This window comes from Cygnus olor, chromosome 11 (genome assembly GCF_009769625.2).
Source record: "Cygnus olor isolate bCygOlo1 chromosome 11, bCygOlo1.pri.v2, whole genome shotgun sequence".
Taxonomy (NCBI): Eukaryota; Metazoa; Chordata; class Aves; order Anseriformes; family Anatidae; genus Cygnus; species Cygnus olor.
The window spans coordinates 16,710,921-16,729,128 of record NC_049179.1 but is presented as its reverse complement, the minus strand read 5'-3'; the positions used below and the strand labels follow the sequence as shown (position 1 = coordinate 16,729,128).

At 40.0% G+C, this 18,208-nt stretch overlaps 2 long non-coding RNA genes across 4 annotated transcripts; one reads left to right on the top strand and one right to left on the bottom strand.

Moving 5' to 3' along the window:
- Positions 1-310: 310 nt before the first annotated feature.
- Positions 311-6,772, bottom strand: LOC121076167. Of its 3 annotated transcripts, XR_005823369.1 has the most exons (3): positions 6,644-6,772; positions 5,980-6,065; positions 311-634 (listed from the first exon to the last, which is right to left on the bottom strand). It is a non-coding gene; the product is annotated as an uncharacterized LOC121076167 (long non-coding RNA). The 3 variants fall into 3 exon arrangements; XR_005823368.1 differs by lacking the exon at positions 5,980-6,065 and having other exon boundaries at positions 6,644-6,755; XR_005823370.1 differs by lacking the exons at positions 5,980-6,065; positions 6,644-6,772 and adding an exon at positions 3,701-3,927.
- On the top strand, positions 3,377-17,731 carry LOC121076166. Its single transcript, XR_005823367.1, has 3 exons — positions 3,377-3,719; positions 6,053-9,328; positions 17,148-17,731. It is a non-coding gene; the product is annotated as an uncharacterized LOC121076166 (long non-coding RNA).
- The last annotated feature ends 477 nt before the right edge of the window (positions 17,732-18,208 follow it).

Below are 18,208 nucleotides of genomic sequence, written 5' to 3'. Positions count from 1 at the left end.
AAATTCATTTTCAGAAGTTGCCTGGATTCACTGTGTTAAAATATTTTAGATTCTTCTTTTGTTCAACCATTTTTTCTACGTCAGCTGAATATATCCATGATGATAAACAGACTGGGGAGGGATCTGAACAAATTGCCCTGCATTTTAGCCCTCAATTATACAAGGTGATCTTATGAAAACAAAAAGTGAAGTCTTGAAGGGTCTCTGAATAGCACCAGGAAATAATTCGTGCCAGATTGTTCTTTGTTAGTACTGAAGAGAGACTCCTAGAAGTTGGTTAATACAGAGAGTTCACCTATATCTCTTATCCTTAAAAAAGAGTTTATTTGATTTTCCAAACTAATTAAAACAGTCAGGTGAGATAGGAGCCTAAATTCCAGTCAAAGTTAATGAAGAATAAAACAGTTGAGTCACTTGTGAAGCATTTGAAAATGTCCTGGTGGTGTGCTGAATCCTGACTATGTAGCAACATCAGCCAAGCAAATAAAAGGTCTTCCAAGTCCATTATCATTCAGAGGGTGAACTGAGAGGAAGCGGAGTGGCTCCGTGACAATTCATCTGATAGTCTGAATGTAAAAATAACTGCTTCATAAACTACAGGAAGATGTGTGTCAGGGCCTTTGCCATCTCAGATCTGCAGAAGAATGGAAAGATACCATAGTAAGTTATCATAATAATATTTTTCATTCACAAAGATTTTCAGCAAGCAAAATGAAAAATTGAAAGTGGTCAAACCTTTGCAAATAAAGACTAATGGCGTAATTAATCCATTTAAAGCCACCCACCCAGCTGAGGTTAGATGTCTGTCAAGTTAGCTCTTCTCTTGGTGAAGGCTGTTGGGGTGGCCATATCAGTTCAGGTACCTGCACAGCTGAGTTACTGTGCCAATTGTTGCATATTACCATGGAGTAGCAAAAATGGTTTAAAATGGAATATGGAAAGGATGTGTTTTTTCTTCATCTTTTACTTCTTGCGTAAGTCACAGTGCAGGTTATACAAGTTTCATTCAGTTGTGGACTAGCATCATCACCCTGCAGCCCAGCTGGCTTCCACACATGGAGGTAGTGACTGGAATAGTGATCTCTGAATATTCCTTGAGAGAAGTGTTTGCAAACAGTTGTAGGCTGCCACTTGATCATATAGGCTGCTAGCAAATATTTACAGCTAACAAAGAGATTCACAGGATGCAGGACTGATTCACAAACATTTTTTTGGCACATGAAAAAAGAGCCAAATACTCAGTGAGTAATATTTGAAGGGAATAATTGGAACTGATCTGTAGGCAAGCTACATCTAAAAACTACATCTTCTTAATCAGTGTCTTTGGAAGTAGGGAAGGTGCTCAGTATTACCTGCACCAACACAAGTCCTATGTAATTTAAAAACAAGTGAAACAAAACTGAAGAATAATTTAAATGATTCAAGCAGGCCAGGATATAAGAAAGTGAATTTGATTTTTTTCAAGATGAGGATTGCACAATATTTCTCTAGAGGTTCTCAAGTAGGACACAAGATCCCAAGGAATGAATTAATGCAGGGGGACTTGCTCTTTTCCTTTCTCATATGTAAGGACACTCCTCCGTCAGCATGGTTCCTACTCTGCTAGTTCATTCTTGCCTCGGGGGAAGGACATTATTTACTAAATCATGTTTTGGGTTTTAAATAGGAGGTTTTACATTGAAATACCTATCTAAACCAATCCAGCAGAACTTGTAAGATCTGACAGGAACAAGGGAGAGGCAGTGGTAGACCAGAATGGCTGCCCTAAAAAAATAGGAGATAAATATTACAACTGAAAAGAAACCTCACTTCCTGCATTTGTGGGCTTTGTTAATATATAACATGCACATATTATAACTACTTGGTGACAGCCTCAAACCCCCCTCCGGCTTCAGGATTCTGTTCCCTATTTTTAATCATAATTTAAGTGTGAGGGTTAGGATTAACAGCAGGCAAACATTAACCATAGCCATTGGACCTCAGTGAGCCTACCAAAATTGGAGAGTGGGTTAGCCAAGAGAGCAGTCACTGGGGAAAAATGAAACTCAGACGTATTGAAAATGTAAAGGAAAATTGCAAGCAGCACAGTGAAGGAAGTTGATTGGGCAAAAAAGGGAACCTTTGCAGCTTTTGATAGAAAAGGTGAAATTCAGTGAGAAAAAGCAATAGAAAGAAGGAATAGGAGAAAAGCAGAAAATAATGATATGTCAAGAAGAAGTTTACCCTCTGCAAAGAGGGGTCCGAACCCATGCAACAAGGAAAGAATTCACATTACCTTCTTTTGGCTTTGGTGACTTGCACTGTGGCAGTGGAATAACACTCAGGGGTACTTGAGAAAGCTACATTGATATGGTGTGGATAGGACCAGAAGATGACTAACTAGGGTGAACAGGAGGAATGTGGGAGAGCTGTGTGTTTTTGTTAAAGAAAAGAAATTATTGCTGCTTTGCCAGGTGGGTTGAGGCAGAAATCTCATACCTCTGAAAGTAATACCAGATCCCAAGGGCTGGCTACATGGAAATCTCCTCTATCCACAGCGTTCATTAGGCCATTTGCCTCTATAAAGATCAGACAAATTTATGTTGAGCTAGGTCACATGAGGCCAAAACCTCACCTGCTTCAGGCTTTCAGGACTGTACTTTAATGACAATTTAGGATCTAATGGAAGGCCAGGAAAAGGGTCATTTTATATCTTGAATATACTAGTATCTAAAACTGAAATGATGTAATATACCTGATTGCACGTTACGTATAAATCAGGATAGCTCTTAGGAGGACCATATGTTCTCCATGCCAAGGGAGATTTACACAGATTCCGGTGACTACCTGCCTGGGTTAAGGCAGTGCGACTTTCTCCCTTCCTGAGGAGCTTGGCTGCAGTGCTACAGTCAAGCTGGCCTTAAAAAAACAACCAACAATAACAACAATGACAAAAAAGCCCCAAAGCCAATGAGCCTGTAGCCAGGCATTGCTGCCATAAAGCTTGGCAGTGGCATTCTTTAGGAGCAGGGGGAGTTGCTGTGTTCCCCTGGAATGCAGTGAATGGCTTGTAAATTAGAGTCCCTAATGAAACCGCACTGGTGTCCAACTGCAGCAATCATCTGGTTAAAATCAGGCAGTAATTCCACTAATTTTACTGCCCTTCTCCCAGCCCTCAACGCCTCATTTAGGAAAAAATGTTTATGTTCCCCTCAAAACACCTGCGTTTTAACTTGGGTCCCCAAAGCTATTATTTTTATTTTATTTTATTTTTAAGACTTTCTGTTGTGAAATGCAGCATCCCTCTCTTTTCTGAACTGAAGCACATGAATGCCCTGGGATTCCCAATTTTCAGACATGTTTAACTAGCCCTGTTTTTCTTGCACACTTCACAAGCTTTGCCATCCTATATATTTTCTGACCACAGCTGCTGTCCAGAAGTGTTTAGGATATATTTTTTCCCCTTCTCAGTAAATGATGAAATAAAACTACGTAGAGCTGTTTACATTGTGACTAAGGAAGTTAAGGTTGATGGAGGTGATAGTGACTGACACTTATCCAATTTCAGGCTTTCCAAAACGTCTGTGGCTCTTATCATGATTTAGTCTCTACCAGACCTTGTAGACATTAAACAGCAAGAATGAGCACTATTCTCACTCGGAAAAAGAAACATTATATAGTGGATGCTGGAACACTACCATGATGTGCTGTGAGATCTTACCATCTGCTATTCCATTAGGGTGAGTTATTCATTTTGTCTCCTTGGTTTCACATTCATTTAAAGCTTTGATAGATTATGACTAAAGATCTCCTTTAAAAGTTGTAAGCAGATATTCCCAGCCTGCGATGATACCATTTCTTGAAGCAGAGGCATGTGAGACAGGGAAAATAGGTTTCTCATAAACAGTCAAACATCTTCCTTTCTCTTCAGCCTTCACAATCCTGAAATATTTTGCCTCATAGCTAATTCTGGGAGGAAAAAAAAAAAACAAAAAAAAACCAGGGGGGAACACACCCAATACCTAGCCACCTGAGAATATCTCCATCCAGTTTACTGAATTGCTATGGTATTTTTAAACAGCCAGGCCAAGTTGTGCCAATGCAGGGATATAGGTCATCTGTTCAAGGCTCTTTATGATACAATACAGCCATACCCAGTAAGCATAACTGGGGGTAGGATCAAATTCTCACCCTGTTCCACTTTGGAGAATAGAGAATCAAGACTATGCAAAGTATTGTAGCTATCCATATGATTTTTTTTTTTAATTTTTATTTTTTTTCCCAGTTATAACCGGGCAGAATGGGAATTTTCCCACCTAAGGAAATTTTAGGGGGGTCACTAATTTGTTGAAGATAGAAATTAAGCTTTCTTTAGCTAGAAATGAAAATGCTGGCCAAAGTGATTTCGAGGAAGGAGCTCAGGGCAGAGATAAAGCTGTACCTTGAAGCATTCCACTCAAGTGTGGCACACAATTTCTCAACTCCTACTTCTTTGCTGTCACACCACTGTGGCATGCTCTCACTGTTAGTAGGCCTGGACTGAAACATGCCTAAAGAAGCAGGGAGGAGAGTGTTTTGTTTTGTTTGCTGAGTCATTTGGGGAATGGCAAAATCTTTGATGTCCTCCCAGTAGAGAACAGGAAGGTATTGAGAAATCTTTGCCGCCCACAAGACCATAAAACTGCTCTCTTCCTTGTGCTGCTGCTGGTTAGGTAATCTAGTTATTCTAGACATGGAAAAATATTTAAGTGGGAAGACAGTGTTCTGGTTGCATCCATGGGCTGATGGAGACCCACGAATGCAGCATCCTACAAGTATGCAGAGAAGCTGGGCCTCCCCTCAGGGATGGACCTCGCCCTTTGCTTGCTGAGTTGTAGGGTAAGAGCAGAAGCTGGTTCTATCCACTGAGGGCTCAAGTCCACAATGAGATGAGGGAAAGAGAGCAACTCCTTGACACCCCTGGTCACAAAAGGAGATTAAGGAAAAGAGAGAGGCCCATTGCCAACACCAAGAAACACTGTGCTGGGAGGGAGGCAGTAGCTCAGGCAAACCTGGCCCATGCTTCCTCTCAAACTTCAAACATGAAAATTCCTCAGAGCTAATAGGTCCCAAATCAAAATACGGTCAGGTATGGAACATGTGGTCACCACAGTATCCCAGAGGGGTGCAAGAGGTGAAAGCTTACAAAAGCAACTGGGCTTCTTCCTGTTCTTCTTCTTCTTTCTTTCTTTCATTTTATTTTTTATTTTGTTATTAATATGTTTTGCTTGCCAACTTTTTTCTAGCCTTTGTTTTGGCCTCACTGTATCTGAACTCCCTTCGACTTGGTGGTGGAGGCCTACAGCTGAGCAGCATATACAAATGTAATCCCAATAATAAACGGGAATGAAGGAAATATCATATTGAACACTGTATCACATTCAGTTTTAATTAAAATTATCACAAGCAGATTTATGTTCAGTATAACTTTTCCTGCTGTTTCCAGGTTGTATTTATCTTCTAATTTGATTGCTTTTCTGTGCTGTTTATGAAAACTGCCTCCCAACCAGAGATAATGTTGCATTTTAACACTTTAGCTGAGTTTGTACTTTCAATGAATTTTCTGCTTTTTGAATTTTTACTTGATTTGACATCTTTCTGAGAGCTGGCAGAAGCAATGTGTAGCTTGATGGTTTAAAACAAGCAGTTATTGGAAGGAAGTCTTTCTTCATCTGACTCTTATTATGAACTCACTGCTGGGACTGAGACTCCAAATCAGCAAATAGCATCCCATTAAGGTCAAAGAGCTTGCTGAAGAGTGTGGTGTCTGTATGAGACAAGAGAAGGTAGGGGAGCTTCCCTACCTATTGAAAATACCCTATTTGAAGGCCTAATCTTTGAATTACTTTGGGGAATATCCTACTTCTTCTTTTAATTTGAATGAGCTCAAAGCTTCAAACTCCTGATATTTCTTCCAATGTTTAGCTAAAATATACCAGAAGTGATAATGGCTCCCTTTACCTCTGAGATTCATAGATGATTGAGTCATTAATAATCTCCTAATTTCTATGTTTTCCTTTCTTTCTTTCTTCAGGGATTTCTGGAAGCTAAATAAGAAAAAAGGGATTTTACTGGGAGCTTTTTTACAATTTGAAAGGTGAGATATAGAGAAAGAAAACCCCTTGCATAAGGAAGCAACATGGTAAAATTAAAAGTAGGACTTGTCTCTTAATATCTCTAAATTACTAGACAATTTGAAACCCACATTTCACTGCCTGACTTTTTGCTTTGAGAAGTCAACCCAGAATTGCAAACACAGCCATTCTCAAACCTTGGGAAATTTCACATCCTGATCTGAGTTTTGCAACGTGCTCCCATTTCTGATTAATGCATACCAATGCTACTTTGTTATAAAGTCAAATCAATGCCAAATGTGGTGGTGATTTTTTGATAGGGAATAAGCAACATCCACCAATATATTTAACACAGGTCAGTAGACAGCCTACAGTCATGACAGTCTTGAACTAGTGACCTAGAAATGAAAGACTCCTTAATCCCTTTACCAAATCCTAAACCACTCAATTCCTGCCCCACCTCAGCAACCAAAGTCTTTTATAGATGTGCTGGAGGGTAATATGTAAGCCAGCAGAGTGTAAATTAAAGAGGAAAAAAAGGCTCTACTTACAATAACATCGTAATTGTGGAATTTGAGAAAATAAGGGACTCAGGAGAGGTCTTCAGTTAGCTTGTCTTAAATTCAGTGCAAATTTATTCTGAGAATATTTTGGCACCTGCAAACAGCCCAAAACTTTTATAAGCATCATAGCAGGGGAAAAGTGATGCAAGTGAAAGACTGCAGATAGACTCAGAAAAAGGTCTTGATTGTTCATCTGACCTGTTGGCTTCCTCTGTTGCTACATGAGTTTATTTTTATGACTGCCTAACTCCACTGATTACTGCGATGACATTACGATGTCGCACTGGCATACAACTGGAGTGGTTAATCAGATCCCTTATTTTAGCTCTTCAGGGATAAAACTCATGCCTTAGAAAGAAGAACAGCAGCCACAGCCCATTCATCTCTTAAATCCCATTTTGTTCAATCTGATATTGCTTGAATCTCCATCTTTTTCCCTGGGATTGCTATATGAAGAGGTTCTCTTCTGTGATTTCTTAGCCCTTCTCGCAGGACCTGACAAAATGTACCATGAGAAAACTGTTCATTTCGGAAGCTGTTTCCTATAACATAACGGAACCTTAAAAAAGGAGTGGGTTTGAATTCTAATTGAATTCAAAGCTACACAGCACAGAGCAACAACAGCAAATTCTGTGCCTGTACAGTTGGAATTTTGCTGCCAAATGTGGTTAAACAGTTTTTCACTTTTCCCCAAAACATGAACATTGTCTAAGTAGAAAAGTATTTCCATTTGTAGAAGGGACTTTTTTCATTTTGTACATCTGCAGGCATAAAAGGACCATAATAGACCACAAATTAGATCCGGGAACTGAAACAAGCTCAGCTTGTAACTGAGACCACAGGTCTGTAAAAAAACTATAGCATCATTTTTGGGTGAGCTTTTTTTTTTTTTTTTTTTCTTTTTCCTTGTTTGTTTGTGTTTTTTTTTTTTCTTTTTTTTTTTTTTTTCTTTTATGGCAAAGCAAATGAAAACTCATTTTATATTCAAATATGACACCATCTGTTCCCTGAGTTAGAGAAACTGGGTGAACTGATCCAATATACATTGAGCTAGAAGGAGGGGAACAAATGCAGAAAAATCTCTCTTTCTCTCATCTCTCTCCTGTTTTGTGTCCCACTGTTCCATGACTTGACCACAAAGGACTTGCAGATGGCACGACTGTTTTTTTTTTCTCTGTTTGATCTGGTCCCTCTATTCTTCTGGACTAGAATTTTCTCTTCTTTAGCATGATCTGTTCTCTGTCTCCTCTTCCCTCCAAGAGTCTCTCCTAATACTTTTCCCTATGTGTGTCTGTGTGGGTGTAGGCGTGTGCATGTGTACACATGGAGACCACATCTTGCAGAACCTCTTACCAGAGCCCTGTGGCACTTAGTCTTAGGGTGGTGACAGTGCTGCTGGGCACAAAGGAGACAAAGCAGAGGTGGTTTGTCATTGGTGATTCTTGCCTCAGTGCGGTTTTGGTTTAACTCTTCCACTTCTTCACCTGTTCACCTGTACATCCCCTGTAGTGGAGGAAGCTACCTTATAGGAACAGCCTGGACCAGCACAGTGGTCCTTAGGACAGCATCCTTAGGAGCTGGTAGCCCTACAGACAGCTTCTAGATTAGTCCCATGAAAATCCCTTTTATTTTTGACCACAACTATTTGGAACCAGGAACAGAGTAAAATATCTCTTGCAGTCATCTGAAATATTAGGAGATCATGGAACATACAAGTAACAGAAAGGAACTAAGTGAAAAGCTTAACTAAAAGCCCGCTGTGCACAGAATTCTTTGGAAATGTGAAAAAAATCTCTTATAAAATTTTTAAACTCATCAATTTAAACAAAATTACATAAAGTTTCTGCAACAACCAGTACCACCACCCCCCCTCCAAAAAAAAACCCACAAGAAGAGTCCCAAAGCTAGGCCAAGCCTGACAATAGCTGGTTGTGAGGCATGTGTTAAACAGTTTTCAGTTAGCATGGGCAAAAGAAATCAACTACGAAACTGTGTTTAGGAAATATGAGAGTACTGTAATCTGCATAAAAATAAATTTGGGTATATTCCCAACACACAATTGCACTGTGGAATTGAAGGAAGTGGGCTAATGGGAGGGAAGCTTTGCTTTCCCTGAAGAAAACCTGCCCAGGATTACTTTTTTACAAAAGTAAAACTACTTTCATATTCTTTTTTATATTGCTGTCCTGTGTTTGGAACTGAGTGAAGAGCTTATATTAAATAATTTCCTCAGTGAAATGAACCTTATATTATTATTATTGCTCAACAACTGTCAATAACATTCTGGGGTTTCCTGCATATGCTTCTTGTTTCTAATGTGCATATTCCTCTAAGGATTGATCTGGGTTTGGGTCAAGTCTTTGAAACCACTGTGTGGTGTTGGAGCCACATCTATTTTTGTGACAGGCTGCTTTGCTTTTCACCTCTTCCATGTCCCAGTCAAAAGGGACATGCTGCTGGGGACCCTAGAAGTTGAGCAAATCCAAAAATATGGGCTGCTGAGGTGGGCTGTGGAGGAGGCAATACAGAGAGGAGAAGCTTTGGAAGCTCTCTCCTCACCTTAGACCAGCACCAAGGAGGCCCTTTGTCCCCCTCCAGTGTTGTCCCCCGGCTGGAAGGCAGCAGGCTGCTACAACCGACCACAACACAGGCTTTCCAGTGCGCAGGAAACAGGTTTGTTTTTTGTTATCCGTTTGGCTTTCCTCCCACTTGAACAGCAACCAAGATTTTTTAAAACTTGGAGCGAGGCAAGGCCTCTTGCGTTTCCGCCCGGGAAATCCTCAGGCCTAATGGGGCGCACATGGCGGGTGCCACTGCGGCCTGCTGCCGGCACAGCCGTGGCCTGCGGTGGGTTCACCCTGCGGCTCCCTGTCACGGCCACCCCACGGCCTGGTGGAGCAGAGCTCCAGCCAGGTGGTTCAGAAGCCTCGGCTCACTGGCCAAATTTGTCATTATTTTTGCCTTGACTAAATTCCCAACAGGAAAAAGGGGGCAAGTCCAGAAGGCTGAGATGTTCTGTAGCTTGGCACTTCAGGTGCTGCTAAAAACAAGTGTTTTTTTTTTTTTTTTTTTTTTTGTTTGTTTGTTTTTTTCAACATTTCCAGAGAGCTCCTTTGGCTGTTCCTGTGGTCCCAGCCCACAAGGGCCTAGGCAGGGCTCCTCCCATGGTGTTCCACCTTCAAGGGGAGGAGAATTCACCCCACCAGAGATGTTCCCAGTGCGTCTGTGAGAAGCCAGGCATGAGCACACTGTTGCCCTGTCACACTCCTGTGAGCAGTTATTTCACACAGGGAAGAAAGAGGGAGCGGAGAGAAATAACTGTTTCAGCAAGAAATGTGTCTAATATTTCTAATCTGTGGGTCACCAAGGCTGGGTGTTTGCTGAAGGAAGGCAGCCACAAAATGTAGAGCAGGACAAGGAAGGACAAGACTTGGCTAAAAGCAAATCTGAACGTTTCATGCTGTAAATTTGGAGGAAGGAATGCGGTTCCCTCCCTCCTTCCCCACCACTCACATACACAAAACAACCTGAAGCTTGTAGTTAAGAAAATAAACTGCAGAGAAAGCCCCTGAAGGGCCTTGGCAGCAAGCATTTCTCACTAAATTGGGAATCTGCACACTCATAGTCTGAAATAAATTAAGATGATGGGGGGTGGGGGGAGAAAGAAAGGAAGGGAGGGGGGGAAGACAGGGGAAAATCAACAGCTCTGGGGTGAAACACAGGTTGATGCTGCCTCATCATTTTTAAACCTAAAATAAAACAAGCAAATTTTCTTTAACTGCAGGTCAAAATAAAAGGGGAAAAAATCTTCCCTCATCTGTTCACGGTAATTACTAACAGAAAGCAGCCCCTGCCAGCTGCAGAGTTCATGGATAAATGGAGGGACACATTATTCTCTCTCTCTGGGATCAAAAACCCAAACTTTGTATCTCAATTTGCCTGTGGTATGTCTTTCATATACACTTGCAAAGTCATTTCACTGAGCTGTTCAGTCGGGACTTTTTCATCAGAGTAAAATTGTGATGTTTGCAGGCTTTCAAGTTTATTTTAAGTTTGCTTCTGAATGAGAAACATGACTCCTGCAATTTCCCAAACTTTTACTATGTCATTATAGTGTATTTATTATTGGATCTACCCACTTTCCTTGTTAGCAGCCAGTCACAGCAGAGTGAGTTCATACTCTAACCTATATCCACTGGCTTCTGTGGATGCAATAGGTTGTAGAAGTCCTCTGGAGGTATGAATGTAAAACACATGAATATTTGAAAGCGATGAGATTAGCACAAATTCACTGGAATATCCCGACTGTTTACTCTCTGATGCTAAAGCAAAGCAGTTAGTGATTTTTCTCAATATGTCACTTGCAAGATTCCATGGTATTGCAATCTCAGATTCATGTGCTGTTGTAGAAATGACAATGATAGACCTCCTGGAGCTTAGCATAGCTAGATGAAGAGTAAGGAGTGACAGACTATCCCTGGTATTTGTCATCAGCTGATTTTTAAGGGTCTTAGGATCCAAGCACTTTAAAAAGAGCAGCCCTGAGGTTTGTCTAAGTTGTCATGAAAAGTGATCTTGTAACAAAAATAGTAATTGGGGGAAATAGAGGTAGCTTAAAAGCCCTTGTGATTAAACAAGCTGATTGCACTGAAGAATCCATCATCTCTAAACATCTCAACATCCCCAAAGATCAAACAATCCTTCCATCACAGATAGTAATAAGCAATTAAGAGCCACAAATGGTGCATGTTTCTGTGTTTGCATGCTTTGTTTCAGGCAATACAGTGATGGGGCCGGTATTTTTGTGGTTTGTGGAGCTAAAAGATAAGCCCTGCTCTTTGCAGATTGTTTAGTAAGACCTAGAAGGCATGTGATTTCATCATGATTTGGTGATCACAGGTAAAACTGATGATTTGCAGTATTTGTTGAACCCCTCTGGCATGTGAACATGGAGACCATTGCCTTTTCTGCTGTAGAAATAGTGGAGAGTGATTAACGAGAATTATGAGAGTTTTTGAGAAAGCTATGACACCATTTTTCAGACTAAGAGGCACGGCATGAGAAGAGAAGAATAAACACAGGACCAGAAATCAGGAGATCTAACTATTATCTGTCTCATAGTTGCTATGTGACCTTGGTCAGGGCCCTGTGTATCGGTTTCCTAGCCATAAAACAGACGGAGTTATCTTCTTTCACTACCTTTCAGGGCATCAGGAGGTTTAATTCATGCCTCCTTGCAAAACGCTTTGAGATCCTGGGGCTGAAATGTAAAGTCTTCTTTTTATGATTCAGGGTTTTATTCATTTCAATGTGGGATTTTGTTTGTGACACGTATTAAAGATACGGCACTGTAGCTGGAAAGTTAACCAGTTGTGTGTGATGCTCCGTCCCAGGAAGTCAGCCTGGTGGACTGCAGTATTTCATTGATGCATTTTAATGTATACCTTTTATACCTTCACCACTCTGGAGTGGAAAACTGACATTATCTGTGCTGATCTCCTGCTTTCTCACTGGCTGATTACACAACAGAAGAGGCTAGGCCTAGGGCAGACCTATTTTCTACACCTATTATGCTGTTGCACAGTTGAAGTTCAGTTGTTAGCTGCTTTTAAAAACGATAAATGTGCTCTAATTTTAGAGCATCATAGCAATCATTGTTTTTATTTCAGTAGAGAGGAAAAGTGGAGGAAAAAAACAGCTTGGGACTTAATAAACACCTTAGCCTGCAGCCTTCGACTTTATTCATGAGGTTTTTTATCTTCTCTTCTACTCTCCATGCACTCACTGCATCTTCTTTACTGCACAGTCTTAAATTACCATTGCAAAGGTTATATGTTTATTTACAAAGAGCTGGCTATGAATGGTGATCCTAAAGGCGAGGAGGGTGTCTCATGGCAATAAACATCTCTTGCTCCCTTAAACACCAAGGCCAAATGAATAAGGTGATGTTTAGTGCCTCAGACATATTATGGTTTATGGCTTCATTAACTACCTGACCTGTATTGTGTGCAAATTTCATCAGTGAGATGCATATTTATTCCCTGAGGTGGGCTGGCTGATGATGTTCTTATTCTTAAAGGAACAGCGCAAGTAATTACTTATAATTAGCGTTGTGAAAGTAAGGGAATTTTGTGAAGCAAGATAATTTCACGTACCTGAAATTTCACTTAACGGAAAAAAGGCAGTGCAATGAATATTTATGCTTGAGTGAAACTGAAAATACATGAATATGGCTTCTGTTGACCCTTTGCAGCATATGGGATAGTTTTAGACATTAAGGAATTAAAAAAAAAACCACACCACAACTCTTGGCCAAATTCTTGTCTGGTGCAACATAGTTTCCCTCACCAGAGCTGAATCTAGTCTTTTAGATCAACTGAATGTGAAACATAAAGCATTCAGATTTCTCCCTTCCCTCTTCACATCCCTTCCCGTTTTCTTCTTTCTCCATGTAGTCCAACTTAGTTATTATTAGGATCTGTGCTTTCCAAACAGGGTACTGGGGATATTGCTATCATTTTGTGCCTTTTTTTTTTTTTTTTTTAATTATAATTGTGCATACAGACCCTTATGCCATACTGGGGTTATATTGAAAACTCTCGAATTTTTAGTCCAGTGTCTGACTGAAGACCAGCTTTCCTGGAGTATGAAGCATGTCATGGGCTGGTTTCGTACAGGGATGCTGCGATTAGGATTCCGTTGTTGTAAAGGGGGTTTAATACTGATGAAACCACTGCAGCTAATGCAAAATTATTTTGTATTACTCACGGTTTGGAAGTGAGTTCACGGCCTTCTGTGCACACACCTTCCAATATGAAAGATAATCCATGACCACAGGAGTGTTTATTGTAGGATTCATAAAAAAGGATTCATCTGTCTTTAACATAATGGAGGTGTTTCTTACAGCCTTGAGGGAGGATTCCAGTGTTTGCAATGATCAGCTTTGAATTTACTAGTAGGGCGAAGGTAGCTTAAGTGTATGTGGCCCTTCCACCCCAGGATCAGTCAAAACAGCATGCACTGTCTGTCCTGTAACATGAGCACAGCTCTCCAGCCCTTACGTTTCCATTAGGGCTGAGCCTATTCCTCTGGTTGTTCCAAGTACTTATATTTCTAATTCTATCAGATGAGGAAAAAAAGATGCTGGATACTAGTATATTCGCATGCTTAAAGGACAAGCTAGTAGCTGACTGTAGGAGAAAGCACTAAGAAGCCATGTAGAAAGGTCTTTCTGAGAGTTGCAATTAGAGTTTAACCATAAGTATATGATGTATTTTGCCATGTGCACTAACTTAACCAGAGAATGTCATGGAGCTAATTCTGAGCAATTGGATGTCTGTGGTCTAACCACTGGCAATAGCTGCAATGCATGATGAATGGCCTATGGTCAAAGAACATATCCTGAACACGGAGAAGCACAGTTTAAGCTGTTGTTCCTCCATGGTAATGTTGTTCTGTGGCACAAGAAAGTTTTCTTATCCTGTGAATGTTTGCTTTTCAGCTACTGTAAAAACAAAACTTTAGCAAATAACTGGAAACAAACAAACAAAAAAAAAAAAGAAAAAGGAAGAGAGGGAGGAGAGGGCGGGAGGGAGGGAGGGAGGGAGGGAGGGACAGAGAAAGGAAAGAAGGGAGGAAAGAAAGAAGGAAGGAAGGAAAGAAAGGAAGGAAGGAAGGAAAGGAGGGGGGGGAGGGAGAAAAGCAAGTAATCTTTCTCAAGTGCCACCTTCCAGACCAAGGGGACCCACCTCTTCTGCTGCAGGTTCAGAACTAACTTTTTAGCAAAGCCAGGACATTCACTGCTGGTGCTCCAGTGAATGGATGTTCATGTTTGACATTCCTTGACAGTTTTCCAGGGTTCCAAACTCTGTACTCACGTAGGAGATTTTTTATATGGTCATTAGATTTGAGCACTGTTAGCTCACCATATCGTTAGCAACAGCCAAACTGGCTCAGTCCCTTGTAGGAGTCTAAGTATGATTATTGACCAATGAGCAGGTAATCGGGGAAAACAAAATGAAAAAGGGAGGCCCACACATGGAAATTTTACTTGTGTTTCTTGGAACCAAAAGCATCTGCAAACATCATTACATCAGTGTCTATCTGTCTTCAACCACTATTGCTTCATCACTCCTTTCTTTCTAGGCAAAGGACTTTAACAGATAAATATCTCTTTGACAATAGTCCTGGCTCTAGAGAACAAAGAAATACCCCTGATCTTGCTCGTATATGTGGAACCATTTTTTTCCGAACTTTATGATGTCCCTTTGGGAAACTTTCTGTACTTTGCTGGTGTTACCTTAACTTTATCTTTGTTTAGCTTTCATTCAATTGCTTCATGCCATTGAATAATAATAAAAGAAAACCTAACTAGGTCAGCTGTAGGATCTGTAATAGTTATAGAAATAATTCAGAACACTACCATATCCTTTATAGTTGGGAATTCATCTTTTTTCCATTTTGTTAGAAAATAAGAAGACATACAACAACAAAGAGCCATGCAGAGGACAAAATTGCTCCTTGCTTAGAAAGAAAGTGATGGCATTTTCTCACAGTTAACATATACAAAAAGCGGAAATACTTTTTATTTATTTATTTATTTATCTATTGGAATTAAGTTTAAAACCAATCTAAATGTTGAATATAAGGGAAGATTTATTTATTTATTTATTTATTTATTTTCAAGGGCACAAGGATCAGAAACACCGGTGTGCTCTGTTTTACTGTAGCATCTCCCAACATGGTTGAACTGGGGCACCAATATGCTAGATATTTCATAGTCCCAAGTACCTACACTTTTAGCTGTCAGACATATATGCAAAATAAAGGCAAGGAGATTAAAAAATAAAGAACAAACAACTAAACAAGAAAAGAGATAAGTAATATGCTTAAGTAAAAAGATAAAGTTGTACAAGGACAAGGTTAAAATTGGAAACACAATGAAAGAAAAAATACATGACCGTCAAAAATATAATAGTACTGACCTGGCCACATAAGCAGGGGACAACTACATGTGAGTAATTGAGAGGTCCCAAACCTGGTAAGCTTCTTTCTCGAAAACTGCAGTTTCTTTCTTCCAACTTATTCAATCTTTCACCTGTTAGGCTTCTGCCCTCACCCTTAACCCCTGCTATTTGTGTAGCATGGTAGCAACTGAGGTTAGAAATCCAAAAAAGGGTAAGTAAAGGTAGATGGGAGAAAACTCCATAAGTCTGCAGAAACTTGGAAACTAGAAATACAAGCAGATTTTATTTTCCCACAATTATTTTTTAATCTGTAGAAAAATAATGTTTGTAGTTCCTTACCAGCTTTGTTCGATCTGATTTAATGGTTTGTCAGTTAATAAAAGTGGGCTAGGCATGAGAGTTTGGCAAAATAAATAAATCAGATGTCGGGACTGTGATGGAAAAGGACACCAAAGAAAAAAACAGGCACAAAGTTTGAAATCATGTTATGGTAAAAAATAACACCAATGGGAGGAATCTGATTTCCAAAGACTGATTTGCGATATGGGGAGAATCCACAGGATGTGTACCTCAGCTGGTTTAAATTGTCATCCATAGAGGATCTGATGCACTCAGTCTATTGGCCTGGGGATAATTCTCAAAGTTGTGGCTCACACTGCCTTTGTCAGAGGGAGCAAATTTGTAGATCATTTATCAGGCAGCATTCACAAACAACGTTTTCCCCACAACTTAGTGTCATGCTGCCTTGTGTGTTTCATATTATTTACCAGGTAGCCTGTCTCTTCAGTTAGTGCAGTGGGACATGGCAGACAGCAGGACAGTGCCATGTGGGTATTTGAAGAAAGAGATACACAGAGGATTGCCTTGCAAGCTCTGGAAAAAGAGAGTGACTTTCCTCAATTTGCTACAGGGAGTCATCTAGGACAAATGTCCCATTTTTTCATTGAGCTCCCTACAGGTTCATATGTATACAGAGATGTACACAGTAGAAGGAAAAGTACTTAGATGTACTTCTGAATCTAAGTAATGCAATGGCAGTGGAGGTGATTGGAAGTTTGTCAGCAAATCCTCTTCTGTTCAACAGCTCTTTTTCTCTGAGATGCCAAACTATGCAAAGAAAAGGGCTGATGAAACTGATAAACAATTCCACTTCAACACTTTCTCTAAATTCTTCCATTGCTTGGACCAAAATCTGTTGTTTTGTTTGCAATGTAAGTTAAGAGGAACTTCTGTGAAAGAAAATAGAGAAGAAATGCAACTGTTTGGAAAGAAAATGCTTCAAGCAGTCTAATCCTCTTTGCTGCACGTGTAGAATTTTGGTGTCTAAAAATTTTGGATATTTTTTTTCTTTTCATCTTGATTTGAGATAGGAACATTTTTACAAATGTCAAATGTACACATGGGAGGGGAAAACCATTTCCTGTCTTGATCTAAATTGTGAGTTATGTGTACGGAAATGTTGTGGGTACTTCTGTGGATTCTCTCTCCATTATAGCTGTGTGCATGATTTCTACATGACATCACAGGCTGGACACAGCATAGGCAAAGCCAGTCCCAGGAAAGAAAGTCCTACTGGATCATCTGAAGATTTTATAGTATGCCAAAATACCCCCGGAGGGCTGATGAGGCTTGGGAAAATTCATTTCTACTTTGGAACAAAGATTTCAAATTCGAACTACCAGAAAATGAACTGGGGATTGCAGCCATCCAAGTTAGGCTTCTCTCCAGTAACCAGGAGATTGGATGAAGGGCTTTCAAATAAGGTCTCTCTTCCTTGCCAGTCATAGATTTTGTCTTGACTAAGATCTGAAGGTATTGTTGGAACATGCAAGCTCACACTTTTTGATTAAAAGCTTTGAGGTGAAGCCTTAGTTCCATTTAAAGTTAATGGCAAAATTCTCACTGACTTTTCTGGAACCAGGATGCAATGTCTTTGTGTGAAGAAAAGCATGCTTCTTACTTGTCCTCGCAAGATAGACTTTTAAATCAAGACTGTGCTTTACTGAATACATCAGCAGCCACACTAATGTGTATTTTCAAAATTTCAGCTCCATTCAAGGCATGCTGGTCACATCCTTTCTCCAACCTCCTACCCTAATACACAAGTACACGAATAAAAAAAATAAAACAGTCAAACCTTCTGCAATGTGAGCAAGAAGTCTTGTAAATGATGATTTATTGCAATCAGGCCCCATATTACCGCTGACATCCAGCAAGCCAGTAAAACCAGTACAGAGAGTGTACTAAAAGAGTGCTTCTACCACGAAGAACAGGAAGCCATGATGGCATCCACATGAATAAAGAGACCAAAACCAAATACAGGATTCTACTTCAGAAAGTAAAGAGACATCCGAGATGGTATCACATCCATAACTCAGACAGGAGGTAATCAAAAGCATGGTAGTGAATATTTGAAACTACTTATTGACACGCATAAGCCCTATTTCAGGAAGGAGGTCTGGATAATGCTCTATGTGATATTTCTGTGTAACATTTCTAGCATATTAAAGTGATCACCTTGCACAATAAAGCTTTTAAAAAAGAAAAGCTGCAGAGCAAATAATGGCATGTATTTAAAATAAAAAGA